The sequence below is a fragment of the Grus americana genome, unplaced genomic scaffold, assembly GCF_028858705.1.
Source record: "Grus americana isolate bGruAme1 unplaced genomic scaffold, bGruAme1.mat scaffold_563, whole genome shotgun sequence".
NCBI lineage: Eukaryota > Metazoa > Chordata > Aves > Gruiformes > Gruidae > Grus > Grus americana.
In genome coordinates this window covers 1-15,488 of record NW_026561801.1, presented here as the reverse complement: position 1 = coordinate 15,488, position 15,488 = coordinate 1, and the positions used below count along the sequence as shown (strand labels likewise).

The window sequence follows — 15,488 nt, the reverse complement described above, 5'->3', positions numbered from 1 at the left end:
AGGGGCGGGGTTTGCGTGAGGGCGGGTTTGCGTGAGGGGCGGGGTTTGCGTGAGGGGCGGGGTTTGCGTGATGGGCGGGGGTTTGCGTGACGGGCGGGGGTTTGCGTGACGGGCGGGGTTTGCGTGACGGCGGAGTTTTCGTAAGGGGCGGAGTTTGCGTAAGGGGCCGGAGTTTGCGTAAGGGCGAGTTGTTGCGTAAGGGCGGAGTTTGCCTGAGGGGCGGAGCCAAGAAGCATCACTTTTGGATCCCGAGGATGCGAGCAATGTGACCTTGTTGAATACGTTAATACCCCCACACACACCTCCTCCCCTGCCCTCCATCACGGCCCCATCGCCCCACCCCCCCCGCAAAGGAAGCGCCAACGCAGCCGGCACGGCAAAAGAGACCGCAAGCGTTTATTCAGTCACACACAGAGCCGGTCCCGGGAGAGACTCCGCACCGGGGCTCGGGGCCCGGCCCTGGGGCACCTCGGCCGTCCTACCCAGAGCCACGCTCGCCAGTCCGGCGTGGAACAGACACACGGTCGGTCCGTCAGGCTGCTGGAGAGCTGGGCTGCTATGTGCAGGCTGCCGCCAAAACCGAGGAGCCAGCTGCAGGACGCTAGAAGAGAGGAGAAAAGGGGCAGCCAGCTGGATGGGGGGGGCGGCGGCGGCGAGCGAGAAAGCACGAGGCAAGGAAAGGGACGGCGAGTGAAGGACGGGGACAGGGAGCCTGACAGAGAGGGAGGAAGAAGCGGCAGGAAGCGAGGCAGCGGGACGGCGACCGACAAACCCGGCGGGGGAGCGGGACAGAGAGGCAGAAACGACCCTGGGCGGGCAGCGCCACGGCGAGGGAGGAAAAGAGAATAAGGGCAGGGAGCCGGACCGAGAGGTACGGCGAGGGACAGCGGCACGGGGAGCAGGACAGAGCAACAGAGAATAAAAAAAGGAAGCGGGAGCGTGAGAGAACCGGGCTGGGGAGCAGGGAGAAGGAGAGATAAAAGGAGAGAGCAACAGAGGGAAAGAGGACCGGGGAGCGGGACGCTGGGGCAGAGTGAGAACAAGAGGGGCAGGGAGCAGGACAGAGGGGCAGAGGCAGAAGGAGGACAGAGGGACAGAGAGACAAAAGAGGGAGACGAGGACTGGGCAGAGGGAGAGAAAGACGGGGCAAGGAGCAGAGACACCAAGGTGCCAGGAAAAGGACGGTCAGATGGAGCGAGAAACAGGGTCGGGAGCAGGACAAAAGGACAAAGAAAAAGGCGAGGAAGAAGGAAGGAAGGCTAAAGGTGGGACAGGGAACGGGACATACGCAGCGAAACAAAGCAGAACAGAGAAGAGAGGACAGGGATTGAGGAACAGAGAGAGAGAGACGCAGGCTGGTACACAGAGACGGCGAAGGTAAGCAAAACCAGCGACGGGCAGGAGGACCTGGTCTGACAACCCATCGCTCCCGGTGTCGCTTCCCACGGCCTCAACAAATGCGACGTGCCGCAAGACAAGAGAATGGGAGAGTGAAAGCAAAGGCACGGGAAACTTAACGCTCTTAGTAATTTCACTGAGCATCACAGCTTACAGTTACTCAATGTCTTCCGGTGTCACAGGGTGAGGTACAACTGATTTCGTCTCCATATCTCTGGACAGAGCTTTTCTCATATCTGGGGGGGGGGGGAAAGAAAAAAAAAAAAAGATATTCTAAGACGACAGTCCTTGCACAAAGCCACGTTCAGCGAATTCTCTATTACAATAAGGTCATTTCTAACCCAGAAGATTTCACAGAATCATAGAGTATCTCAAGTTGGAAGGGACCCATACGGATCGCCGAGACCAAGCCCCCGCTCCACGCGGGACTACCTAAAACTAAACCGTGCGACTAAGAGCATCGTTCAGACGCTCCTTGAACTCCTGACAGGCTCGGTGGCTGCGACCGCTTCCCTGGGGAGCCTGTTCCGTGACTGACCGACCGCCGCCCTCTCAGTGAAAAGCCTTTTCCCAACGTCCGGTCTGAACTTGCCCTGACGCAGCTTCGTCCCGTTCCTCGGTCCTAGTGCCGGTCACCGGAGAGAGCGGAGGTCAGCGCCTCCCCTCCGCCGTCCCCCTCGAGGAAGGTGTAAGACTGCGATGAGGTCACCCCTCGGCCTTCCCTTCTCCAAGCTGAACAAACCAAGCGACCTCAGCCGCTCCCCCTAAGTCTCGCCTCGGAGACCTCTCGCCATCTCGGTCGCCCTCCTCCGCGCACGCTCCGAGAGCGTTGTTCGGCGGCGCCGCTCTCGACCGGAACCTGACGCTGCACGTAACTCAACTGAGCGGAAAGGAAATGACGGGCTAAAGGGACAAATACACGATTTAAGGCAGCCGCAACGATGGCAGATGTCTGTCCGTAGCCCTTCTATTTATTTCACAGCGCTCCTGCGTATCAAACGAACGGTACCAGAGCAGAAAAGGTATACGCGTGGCCACGTTACCCCTCGGGGAGGACGGCGAAAGGAGAGAAGATCTAGAAAGAGGAAGCAGCTGGTACTTCGCTTTTGGTAACAGAATTAACATCAACACGTTCCTTCCCTTTGAAATTGAAAACGCCACCCAATTCTCTGCCACTGTTGACCACCGACACTTGTAAATTTCTAGTGAAACAGCTGAGGAAAACAAAGTTTCAGGTCCCTGGCTAGGGGAAGAAACCAGGCAAGCGCCGCCGTTCCTTCCCCCCGACAACACTAGCAAAAAAAACACAGCCGCTGGGGCGAGCGTTCCTCCGAAAGAAAAATCAGGTGAGAAACCGCATTTTTATTTTCAGCTTACCTACAGGATAAATGTCTTTGTAGTTGCTACAAAACGTGTAAACTGCACAAAGATTAAGTTTTGTAACCGATCTAAGGTTCAGTACGAAAAACTACCTAAAGGAGTACGCAAAGTCCCACTCATCAACAATTATCTGACCCTGTTTCATATTAAAAAAAAAAAAAAAAAAAAAAGTAACTGCTAATCACACAGACAAGCCCAGGAACCCTCACATGAGAATCTTTCCGTTCAGCCGGAGGCAGAACGAGTACTTACCACGGGCATCCTCATCTGGCTCTCCGCTGCTAGCAGAGCGGCACGCCAACGCTGTCCGGTACACGCCGTAGTACGCCTAGTTGCTCTCTATATTTACCGCCGCCTGATTTGATACTCTCACAAAGAGATCGACGAAAAAGCCACCCTTTCTTTGAAAAAATAAAAACCAAAACCACACAGTTAAGGAACGGTAGGCGAACGTATTTCTAAATCATAACCCACGGCTTGCAGGCAGACCAAGAGCAGCTCTGACGATGCGGTACGCTCATCAAACATCTTTCACGCAGGAATAACAGATGTACTCCTTTACCACGGGACGCAGCCGGCACAGGGACAAATTTCATGCTGGTTTTGTCACACGACCGTCCTTCTGCACCAGCCAGTGGGTTCAGAATTAAGGACAGGACAGGCTAAACGCTCACACGAGCCTCCTATCCGTAAGAAACTATTAAAAATAGAAAAAAAAACTTCCACGTTTTAGATCGCGTTGCCTTAGGGACTGCCTCCTTCAAAGCCTGCCTGTTGGGGGGGGGGGGGGGGGGGCGCCCCCCCCGCGTGTGCGCGCACGCACGCGCGTGAGGCGTGGAAATCGGTCGCAGAATTCAGTTGCCTAACGAGAGACGGCCCTTCTCCTCGCAAGGCAAACGTTTCAAAACGTCGCACTCTTTTCCGATTTTTACCGGCTGGTACTGGGGTTGCCCTACCAGCATGAGTTGGGGACCCGTCCCTCTGGGTCCGTGCGACGCCAAATTAAATATTCTGCAAGTAACCGAGCAGGAGATGGAAAGTAAGCTAAGATGCTCTCTGCCGTACAACGTTTTTCGCCATCGTCCCCGAGGGAATCGCACAAAGCCCACGCTTGCCGAACCGGTACGTCGGAGCCCCTACGGGAAACGGCGCTGACGTTTCGCCAAGCTCTCTCTCCTGTCAAGAAGAGGACCTTTTCTGCGGCATCCCTATTGGCGTTCGGCCTGCTTTCGGCTCATTCTGGCAGGTCAGCTTTCAGAGAAAGCCTGAGATTTCAAACCGCCAAGCAACATTCACCCTTCTTGCTCTCTGACTACGGGGAATTTCAGCGAATCGGAACGCTACTTGGAGCCACGTTCCGGGTCTGTTTCGCCGCAAACCAAATATCTAAGCCACGGACCGGGCGCCCGTAGAAAAAATTACTTTAAAAGATTAAAGACAAGCACAGTACTCACTTCTCTGAAATTTCTTCCGGTAGCGCCATCAATTTAGCGGCCGAACCCAGCCGTCGAAATTCCGGTGCAACGGAGCGAGCAGGAACGTGTCCGTGCCGCTCTTCCCTGGCCACGGAGCCTTCCGCTCTACCCGTTACTGCGAACGTACGGAGCATCGGCGCAGCGGCACCTGTGGAATAACGCACCGCCCACAGCTATACAGAAGAAGAATCCGAGACGACGGTAGAAGACCCCAGACCAAAAGTCACCGCGGGACTAAGGGACGCGCGGACAGCGCGCGAGGGGCGGGTGTCCGGGACCCAAGCGTGGAACGGCCCCGGGATTTCTTTGTTCGGGGTCCCTCTCTTTGGAGGCGCCCCGCCCGGGCCGATCCCGCTGCTGCACCTTTCAGTTACGTTAATTATTTTACAAAATCCGACACCCGGAGACTGCTGCCGGAAGCCTCGGGTCGAGCCCGAAGGAGGAGGAGGAGGAGGAAGCGCGCCGAGAAGAAGCGTGCGCGCGACACCGTGAACGGGGTGCGAACGCTGGGGCGGCAGCTGCTCCTCCTCAAACAGAGACAGAGAGAGAAAGAAGAGGGGGAAAGCCACAGGGTACAGAGGGCGGAAGTGGAAAAGAGGGGCCGGGAGCCGGACAGAGGGAGGTGGAGAAAGAGGCCGTCGGAAGGGAAGGGACGGGCTGCGGGGCAGAGGGGGACTTGCCAGCGCCAGGTTCGCGGTTCCACCCGATAATCGTAAAGGTCTCTGCCAACCTCGACGATTCGGTCGCTTTAAAAAACAATCGGGATCTCGAGGCGGACCGAGGGAGAGACGGAGAATATAAAAACGGTCGCGGCTAAGAGGGCAGAGAGGGAGGAATCGCGAGACAGGGAGAGGCAAGCCGGGCAGGGAAAAAGTCCCGACAGGCTTCTGCAGCGACAGGGAGGAATTGAAGATTCGAGAGAGGGAGCTGGACAGAGAGAGAGACGGGGAAAGGTAAGACGGTGGCGAGCTACCGGGCAGAGAAGCAGAGTTTAATGCCGGGGACCGGGAGAGGGACAGAGAGGGAAGGAGAAAGGAACGAAGGGACGGGCTGCGGGGCAGACAGGGAGGAAGGAAGGAAGAAAGAAAGAGGGACAGGGAGCCAGACGAACCGCGACGGGGAAAGAAAAAGGTACCGACGGGCTAGGAGGCAGAGAGGGGAGACTTTAGAAAAACAGGGACGGGGAGCGAGACGGAGCCAGACCGAAAAAAGGAACCATAGCGACGGGTGCCGGGACAGAGAGGCGGGCCTTCAAAACGAGGGGCAGGAAGAGGCTCAAGAGGGACGGAGAAAGAGAGAGACTCACGACGACTCGCTACGGAGCCGAGAAGGAAGACCTCGAACAACAGGAACGAGGAGCCGCACAGAGAGAGCCAGAGATGGCAGAAATACCGACGGGCTACAGGACCGAGGGGGAGGAATGCAGAAACAGTGGCTGGGGGCCGGACAGAGAGACAGGGAGAGAGAGAAGGAAACAATAGCCACGGGCTACGGGGCAGAGAGAGCGAGGACCTAAAAAAGGTGGGGACAGGCAGCCCGTCAGAGCGAGATGGAAAAAGAACATAGCGGGGAGCAGAAAGCAAACCAAAAAACCCCACAGCGGGGTGGGAAAGCGAGGGGGCAGAGGAGGGCCCGCGACGCAGAGGAGAGGCGATGGGGCCCCGCGGCCCAGGACTCACCGCAGCTCTGGCTCTCGGCGCTGCCGGGAGAGCTTGCCAGCGCAGACGCTTCTTTCTCCCGCTCTCCGCCTTTCCTTTGCTGTCACTCCGGTCGCTCGGCTGTCCTCCGCCTAAGAGAATACACGGGTGTCTTACAGCTCCGAGGAGACGAGTCTGCCTAGATGAGTAGCCTGCCTCCCTGCCTCCCTCGGTACGCGGCCGCACCGTGCTTTGGATTACGCGTGGCGACCCTGCGGTGCCCGTCGGCAGCCTGACCTGCCGCGGAGCGCAACGAGGGATCTTTCCTCACCCGGCGAGGCAGGCGCTCTCTTGCCTGCAGCGGGAGGCAGCTGCCGGCCGAGAGCCTTCCATCTCTTCTTCTTCTTCTTCACCTTTCTCTGGCCATTCCAGCTTCCCTTAGGGCAGCTGCTGTCCACGGCCGGTAAGCGCTCCGCCGCCTGTCCCTTTTCGCCCCCACGCCACGAGGCGAGCCAGGCCAGGCACAGGCGAGGCGGGTGCAGTCGACGGCATCCCCAAGGGAGGGACGGGCAACCACGTCCTCAGCGCGGCCTGGGAGAGGAAAGAAAAAGCAGTGGCCGTTACTACCGGAGGTCGGCCCTGGCCGGAGACCCTCCTCCTTCTGCAGGGGCTTCCGGAGACGCCGCTCTTTCCCCGCGCTGCTGCCGCTTCGCTGCCGCCGCCGCCAGCACCCCTGTTCAGGAAGAAAGCGGCACAGGCGAGGGCCAGCTTGCCGCCTTCACGCCAGGGCTCGGGGGCGGCCTGGGGCTGCCGGACAGGCTTCCGGAGAGTCCGACCGGTAGCGCTCGTCTCGGGACACCGGGCAACGCCTCGCCGCGCGCGCTCTCTCGTAGCACGGCCGCACCGCTGCTCGGGAGCGGCTGGAAGCCTGCAGAAAACCACTCGAAACCGGCAAAAAAACCCCAACCTCGCGCTCCTGCGAGAGCAAGTCGGGCTGTCCGGCAGCCCCGTCCGCGAAAACGACGCCTCCCGGCACGCACTGGCAAGCGCCGCGTGGCAGCCATTAGAGTGCCGTAAGACTACACTTCCCGGCGTGCTCCGGGGAGCCAATATGGCCGACCAGCAGCCGCGTGCCCCAAGACTGCAACTCCCGGCGTGCCGCGGGAGGCAGCCTTCCACGCTTCCTGACCCTGCGGGGACACCGTCCCGTGCCCTCACCCAAAGCCGACTCACCCTAAAGCCCCGCCGAGCCGCGACGGCAGCCCCGAGCTCCGCAGCGCGGCTCCGGGCTGGCGCCCCCCCCCCCGCCCCCGCCCCCGCCTCCCCTCAGCCACCTCCGAAAGGCGCGGACGCCCGCCGGCTCCGGGCACCCCCGCCGCGCGGCTCCGGACGGTCTCCCCGCCCGGTTCCGACACGGCGCGCACCCCCCCCACCCGCCGCACGGCTCCGGGCAGCCCCCCTCCCCTCTGTGACACGGACCCCGCCGCCCCCCCGCCCCCCCCCCTCCGCCCCCCCGCCTCTCCTCGGAGGCGGCACCGCTGCCGCCGCCCTCCTCGGGGCTTTCCCGGGACCCGCCGGTCCGTCCCGCTGCCCCGCTCACCTTCTCCCTCCGTGCAGCCGCAGCCCGGCGACGCCTCCGCTCCTCCCTCGGCTCACAGCAGCCCCTGCACACCGGCTGCCGGCAGCCGGTTCCGGGAGGGGGCGTGGCGCTGCACTGCGCATGCGCGGCGCTGCCGCTGCAGTACCGAAATTTGGTCACTAGGCGGCAGCACCGAGCGAGCATGCGCTGTGCGATGCGTGAGGGGCGGGGCTTGGCGTGCGTCGGGGCGGAGTTTGCGTGAGGGGCGGGGTTTGCGTGGGGGCGGGGTTTGCGTGAGGGGCGGGGTTTGCGTGAGGGGCGGAGTTTGCGTGAGGGGCGGGGATTTTGCGTGATGGGCAGGGGGTTTGCGTGAGGGGCGGGGGTTTGCGTGAACGGGGCGGGGGTTTGCGTGAGGGGCGGAGTTTGCGTGAGGGGCGGAGTTTTGCGTGAGGGTGGGAGTTTGCGTAAGGGCGGAGTTTGCGTGAGGGGCGGAGTTTGCGTGAGGGGCGGAGTTTGCGTGAGGGGCGGAGCCAAGAAGCATCACTTTTGGATCCCGAGGATGCGAGCAATGTGACCTTGTTGAATACGTTAATACCCCCACACACACCTCCTCCCCTGCCCTCCATCACGGCCCCTCGCCCCCCCCCCGCAAAGGAAGCGCCAACGCAGCCGGCACGGCAAAAGAGACCGCAAGCGTTTATTCAGTCACACACAGAGCCGGTCCCGGGAGAGACTCCGCACCGGGGCTCGGGGCCCGGCCCTGGGGCACCTCGGCTGTCCTACCCCAGAGCCACGCTCGCCAGTCCGGCGTGGAACAGACACACGGTCGGTCCGTCAGGCTGCTGGAGAGCTGGGCTGCTATGTGCAGGCTGCCGCCAAAACCGAGGAGCCAGCTGCAGGACGCTAGAAGAGAGGAGAAAAGGGGCAGCCAGCTGGATGGGGGGGGCGCGGCGGCGAGCGAGAAAGCACGAGGCAAGGAAAGGGACGGCGAGTGAAGGACGGGGACAGGGAGCCTGACAGAGAGGGAGGAAGAAGCGGCAGGAAGAGAGGCAGCGGGACGGCGACCGACAAACCAGGACGGGGAGCGGGACAGAGAGGCAGAAACGACCCTGGGCGGGCAGCGCCACGGCGAGGGAGGAAAAGAGAATAAGGGCAGGGAGCCGGACCGAGAGGTACGGCGAGGGACAGCGGCACGGGGAGCAGGACAGAGCAACAGAGAATAAAAAAAAGGAAGCGGGAGCGTGAGAGAACCGGGCTGGGGAGCAGGGAGAAGGAGAGATAAAAGGAGAGAGCAACAGAGGTAAAGAGGACCGGGGAGCGGGACGCTGGGGCAGAGTGAGAACAAGAGGGGCAGGGAGCAGGACTGAGGGGCAGAGGCAGAAGGAGGACAGAGGGACAGAGAGACAAAAGAGGGAGACGAGGACTGGGCAGAGGGGAGAGAAAGACGGGGGCAAGGAGCAGAGACACAAAGGTGCCAGGAAAAGGACGGTCAGATGGAGCGAGAAACAGGGTCGGGGAGCAGGACAAAAGGACAAAGAAAAAGGCGAGGAAGAAGGAAGGACGGATAAAGGTGGGACAGGGAACGGACATACGCAGCGAAACAAAGCAGAACAGAGAAGAGAGGACAGGGATTGAGGAACAGAGAGAGAGAGACGCAGGCTGGTACACAGAGACGGCGAAGGTAAGCAAAACCAGCGACGGGCAGGAGGACCTGGTTCTGACAACCCATCGCTCCCGGTGTCGCTTCCACGGCCTCAACAAATGCGACGTGCCGCAAGACAAGAGAATGGGAGAGTGAAAGCAAAGGCACGGGAAACTTAACGCTCTTAGTAATTTCACTGAGCATCACAGCTTACAGTTACTCAATGTCTTCCGGTGTCACAGGGTGAGGTACAACTGATTTCGTCTCCATATCTCTGGACAGAGCTTTTCTCATATCTGTGGGGGGGGGGGAAGAAAAAAAAAAAAAGATATTCTAAGACGACAGTCCTTGCACAAAGCCACGTTCAGCGAATTCTCTATTACAATAAGGTCGTTTCTAACCCAGAAGATTTCACAGAATCATAGAGTATCTCAAGTTGGAAGGGACCCATACGGATCGCCGAGACCAAGCCCCCGCTCCACGCGGGACTACCTAAAACTAAACCGTGCGACTAAGAGCATCGTTCAGACGCTCCTTGAACTCCTGACAGGCTCGGTGGCTGCGACCGCTTCCCTGGGGAGCCTGTTCCGTGACTGACCGACCGCCCTCTCAGTGAAAAGCCTTTTCCCAACGTCCGGTCTGAACTTGCCCTGACGCAGCTTCGTCCCGTTTCCTCGGGTCCTAGTGCCGGTCACCGAGAGAGCGGAGGTCAGCGCCTCCCCCTCCGCCGTCCCCCTCGAGGAAGGTGTAAGACTGCGATGAGGTCACCCCTCGGCCTTCCCTTCTCCAAGCTGAACAAACCAAGTGACCTCAGCCGCTCCCCCTAAGTCTCGCCTCGGAGACCTCTCGCCATCTCGGTCGCCCTCCTCCGCGCACGCTCCGAGAGCGTTGTTCGCGGCGCCGCTCTCGACCGGAACCTAACGCTGCACGTAACTCAACTGAGCGGAAAGGAAATGACGGGCTAAAGGGACAAATACACGATTTAAGGCAGCCGCAACGATGGCAGATGTCTGTCCGTAGCCCTTCTATTTATTTCACAGCGCTCCTGCGTATCAAACGAACGGTACCAGAGCAGAAAAGGTATACGGCGTGGCCACGTTACCCCTCGGGGAGGACGGCGAAAGGAGAGAAGATCTAGAAAGAGGAAGCAGCTGGTACTTCGCTTTTGGTAACAGAATTAACATCAACACGTTCCTTCCCTTTGAAATTGAAAACGCCACCCAATTCTCTGCCACTGTTGACCACCGACACTTGTAAATTTCTAGTGAAACAGCTGAGGAAAACAAAGTTTCAGGTCCCTGGCTAGGGGAAGAAACCAGGCAAGCGCCGCCGTTCCTTCCCCCCGACAACACTAGCAAAAAAAACCAGCCGCTGGGGGCGAGCGTTCCTCCGAAAGAAAAATCAGGTGAGAAACCGCATTTTTATTTTCAGCTTACCTACAGGATAAATGTCTTTGTAGTTGCTACAAAACGTGTAAACTGCACAAAGATTAAGTTTTGTAACCGATCTAAGGTTCAGTACGAAAAACTACCTAAAGGAGTACGCAAAGTCCCACTCATCAACAATCATCTGACCCTGTTTCATATTAAAAAAAAAAAAAAAAAAAAAAAAAGTAACGCTAATCACACAGACAAGCCCAGGAACCCTCCACATGAGAATCTTTCCGTTCAGCCGGAGGCAGAACGAGTACTTACCACGGGCATCCTCATCTGGCTCTCCGCTGCTAGCAGAGCGGCACGCCAACGCTGTCCGGTACACGCCGTAGTACGCCTAGTTGCTTCTACGTATTTACCGCCGCCTGATTTGATACTCTCACAAAGAGATCGACGAAAAAGCCACCCTTTCTTTGAAAAAATAAAAACCAAAACCACACAGTTAAGGAACGGTAGGCGAACGTATTTCTAAATCATAACCCACGGCTTGCAGGCAGACCAAGAGCAGCTCTGACGATGCGGTACGCCTCATCAAACATCTTTCACGCAGGAATAACAGATGTACTCCTTTACCACGGGACGCAGCCGGCACAGGGACAAATTTCATGCTGGTTTTGTCACACGACCGTCCTTCTGCACCAGCCAGTGGGTTCAGAATTAAGGACAGACAGGCTAAACGCTCACACGAGCCTCCTATCCGTAAGAAACTATTAAAAATAGAAAAAAAAACTTCCACGTTTTAGATCGCGTTGCCTTAGGGACTGCCTCCTTCAAAGCCTGCCTGTTGGGGGGGGGGTGGGGGGGCGCGTGTGCGCGCACGCACGCACGCGCGTGAGGCGTGGAAATCGGTCGCAGAATTCAGTTGCCTAACGAGAGACGGCCCTTCTCCTCGCAAGGCAAACGTTTCAAAACGTCGTACTCTTTTCCGATTTTACCGGCTGGTACTGGGGTTGCCCTACCAGCATGAGTTGGGGACCCGTCCCTCTGGTCCGTGCGACGCCAAATTAAATATTCTGCAAGTAACCGAGCAGGAGATGGAAAGTAAGCTAAGATGCTCTCTGCCGTACAACGTTTGTTCGCCATCGTCCCCGAGGGAATCGCACAAAGCCCACGCTTGCCGAACCGGTACGTCGGAGGCCCTACGGGAAACGGCGCTGACGTTTCGCCAAGCTCTTCTCCTGTCAAGAAGAGGACCTTTTCTGCGGCATCCCTATTGGCGTTCGGCCTGCTTTCGGCTCATTCTGGGCAGGTCAGCTTTCAGAGAAAGCCTGAGATTTCAAACCGCCAAGCAACATTCACCATTCTTGCTCTCTGACTACGGGTTACGGGAATCTGAACGGAACGCTACTTGGAGCCACGTTCCGGGTCTGTTTCGCCGCAAACCAAATATCTAAGCCACGGACCGGGCGCCCGTAGAAAAATTACTTTAAAAGATTAAAGACAAGCACAGTACTCACTCACTTTCTGAAATTTCTTCCGGTAGCGCCATCAATTTAGCGGCCGAACCCAGCCGTCGAAATTCCGGTGCAACGGAGCGACAGGAACGTGTCCGTGCCGCTCTTCCCTGGCCACGGAGCCTTCCGCTCTACCCGTTACTGCGAACGTACGGAGCATCGGCGCAGCGGCACCTGTGGAATAACGCACCGCCCACAGCTATACAGAAGAAGAATCCGAGACGACGGTAGAAGACCCCAGACCAAAAGTCACCGCGGGACTAAGGGACGCGCGGACAGCGCGCGAGGGGGGGTGTCCGGGACCCAAGCGTGGAACGGCCCGGGATTTCTTTGTTCGGGGTCCCTCTCTTTGGAGGCGCCCCGCCCGCCCTGCCGATCCCGCTGCTGCACCTTTCAGTTACGTTAATTATTTTACAAAATCCGACACCCGGAGACTGCTGCCGGAAGCCTCGGGTCGAGCCCGAGGAGGAGGAGGAGGAGGAAGCGCGCCCGAGAAGAAGCGTGCGCGCGACACCGTGAACGGGGTGCGAACGCTGGGGCGGCAGCTGCTCCTCCTCAAACAGAGACAGAGAGAGAAAGAAGAGGGGAAAGCCACAGGGTACAGAGGGCGGAAGTGGAAAGAGGGGCCGGGAGCCGGACAGAGGGAGGTGGAGAAAGAGGCCGTCGGAAGGGAAGGGACGGGCTGCGGGCAGAGGGGGGACTTGCAGCGCCAGGTTCGCGGTTCCACCCGATAATCGTAAAGGTCTCTGCCAACCTCGACGATTCGGTCGCTTTAAAAAACAATCGGGATCTCGAGGCGGACCGAGGGAGAGACGGAGAATATAAAAACGGTCGCGGCTAAGAGGGCAGAGAGGGAGGAATCGCGAGACAGGGAGAGGCAAGCCGGGCAGGGGAAAAAGTCCCGACAGGCTTCTGCAGCGACAGGGAGGAATTGAAGATTCGAGAGAGGGAGCTGGACAGAGAGAGAGACGGGGAAAGGTAAGACGGTGGCGAGCTACCGGGCAGAGAAGCAGAGTTAATGCCGGGGACCGGGAGAGGGACAGAGAGGGAAGGAGAAAGGAACGAAGGGACGGGCTGCGGGGCAGACAGGGAGGAAGGAAGGAAGAAAGAAAGAAGACAGGGAGCCAGACGAACCGCGACGGGGAAAGAAAAAGGTACCGACGGGCTAGGAGGCAGAGAGGGGAGACTTTAGAAAAACAGGGACGGGGAGCGAGACGGAGCCAGACCGAAAAAAGGAACCATAGCGACGGGTGCCGGGACAGAGAGGCGGCCTTCAAAACGAGGGGCAGGGAAGAGGCTCAAGAGGGACGGAGAAAGAGAGAGACTCACGACGACTCGCTACGGAGCCGAGAAGGAAGACCTCGAACAACAGGAACGAGGAGCCGCACAGAGAGAGCCAGAGATGGCAGAAATACCGACGGGCTACAGGACCGAGGGGGAGGAATGCAGAAACAGTGGCTGGGGGCCGGACAGAGAGACAGGGAGAGAGAGAAGGAAACAATAGCCACGGGCTACGGGGCAGAGAGAGCGAGGACCTAAAAAAGGTGGGACAGGCAGCCCGTCAGAGCGAGATGGAAAAAGAACATAGCGGGGAGAAGAAAGCAAACCAAAAAAACCCACAGCGGGGTGGGAAAGCGAGGGGGGCAGAGGAGGGCCCGCGACGCAGAGGAGAGGCGATGGGGCCCCGCGGGCCCAGGACTCACCGCAGCTCTGGCTCTCGGCGCTGCCGGAGAGCTTGCCAGCGCAGACGCTTCTTTCTCCCGCTCTCCCGCCTTTCCTTTGCTGTCACTCCCGGTCGCTCGGCTGTCCTCCGCCTAAGAGAATACACGGGTGTCCTTACAGCTCCGAGGAGACGAGCCTGCCTAGATGAGTAGCCTGCCCCGCCTCCCTGCCTCCCTCGGTACGCGGCCGCACCGTGCTTTGGATTACGCGTGGCGACCCTGCGGTGCCCGTCGGCAGCCTGACCTGCCGCGGAGCGCAACGAGGGATCTTTCCTCACCCGCGAGGCAGGCGCTCTCTTGCCTGCAGCGGGGGGCAGCTGCCGGCCGGAGAGCTTCCATCTCTCTTCTTCTTCTTCACTTTCTCTGGCCATTCCAGCTTCCCTTAGGGCAGCTGCTGTCCACGGCCGGTAAGCGCTCCGCCGCCTGTCCCTTTTCGCCCCCACGCCACGAGGCGAGCCAGGCCAGGCACAGGCGAGGCGGGTGCAGTCGACGGCATCCCCAAGGGAGGGACGGGCAACCACGTCCTCAGCGCGGCCTGGGAGAGGGAAAGAAAAAGCAGTGGCCGTTACTACCGGAGGTCGGCCCTGGCCGGAGACCCTCCTCCTTCTGCAGGGGCTTCCGGAGACGCCGCTCTTTCCCCGCGCTGCTGCCGCTGCCGCCGGCCGCCGCCAGCACCCCCGTTCAGGAAGAAAGCGGCACAGGCGAGGGCCAGCTTGCCGCCTTCACGCCAGGGCTCGGGGCGCCTGGGCTGCCGGACAGGCTTCCGGAGAGTCCGACCGGTAGCGCTCGTCTCGGGGACACCGGGCAACGCCTCGCCGCGCGCGCGCCTCGTAGCACGGGCCGCACCGCTGCTCGGGAGCGGCTGGAAGCCTGCAGAAAACCACTCGAAACCGGCAAAAAAAACCCCAACCTCGCGCTCCTGCGAGAGCAATTCGGCTGTCCGGCAGCCCCGTCCGCGAAAACGACGCCTCCCACGGCACCCCTGGCAAGCGCCGCGTGGCAGCCATTAGAGTGCCGTAAGACTACACTTCCCGGCGTGCTCCGGGGAGCCAATATGGCCGACCAGCAGCCGCGTGCCCCAAGACTGCAACTCCCGGCGTGCCGCGGGAGGCAGCCTTCCACGCTTCCTGACCCTGCGGGGACACCGTCCCGTGCCCTCACCCCAAAGCCGACTCACCCGAAAGCCCCGCCGAGCCGCGACGGCAGCCCCGAGCTCCGCAGCGCGGCTCCGGGCTGGCGCCCCCCCCCCCCCCGCCGCCCCCGCCTCCCCTCAGCCACCTCCGAAAGGCGCGGAACGCCCGCCGGCTCCGGGCAGCCCCCGCCGCGCGCTCCGGACGGTCTCCCCCGCCGGTTCCGACACGGCGCGCACCCCCCCCACCCGCCGCACGGCTCCGGCAGCCCCCCTCCCCTCTGTGAACACGGACCCCCGCCGCCCCCCCGCCCCCCGCCTCTCCTCGGAGGCGGCACCGCTGCCGCCGCCCTCCTCGGGGCTTTCCCCGGGACCCGCCGGTCCGTCCCGCTGCCCCGCTCACCTTCTCCTCCTCCGTGCAGCCCGCAGCCCGGCGACGCCTCCGCTCCCCCCTCGGCTCACAGCAGCCCCTGCACCCCGGCGGCCGGCAGCCGGTTCCGGGGAGGGGGCGTGGCGCTGCACTGCGCATGCGCGGCGCTGCCGCTGCAGTACCGAAATTTGGTCCTAGGCGGCAGCACCGAGCGAGCATGCGCTGTGCGCTGCGTGAGGGGCGGGGCTTGGCGTGCGTCCGGGGGCGGAG

At 60.5% G+C, this 15,488-nt stretch overlaps 2 long non-coding RNA genes across 2 annotated transcripts; both read right to left on the bottom strand.

Annotated features, from left to right (window-relative positions):
• Positions 1–4,273: 4,273 nt before the first annotated feature.
• On the bottom strand, positions 4,274–6,481 carry LOC129200841 (uncharacterized). Its single transcript, XR_008575123.1, has 3 exons — positions 6,222–6,481; positions 5,933–6,042; positions 4,274–4,401 (listed from the first exon to the last, which is right to left on the bottom strand). It is a non-coding gene; the product is annotated as an uncharacterized LOC129200841 (long non-coding RNA).
• A 1,669-nt stretch (positions 6,482–8,150) lies between these two features.
• LOC129200842 (uncharacterized) lies at positions 8,151–10,931 on the bottom strand. The gene is made up of 3 exons (XR_008575124.1): positions 10,806–10,931; positions 9,326–9,407; positions 8,151–8,372 (listed from the first exon to the last, which is right to left on the bottom strand). It is a non-coding gene; the product is annotated as an uncharacterized LOC129200842 (long non-coding RNA).
• Between the last annotated feature and the right edge of the window lie 4,557 nt (positions 10,932–15,488).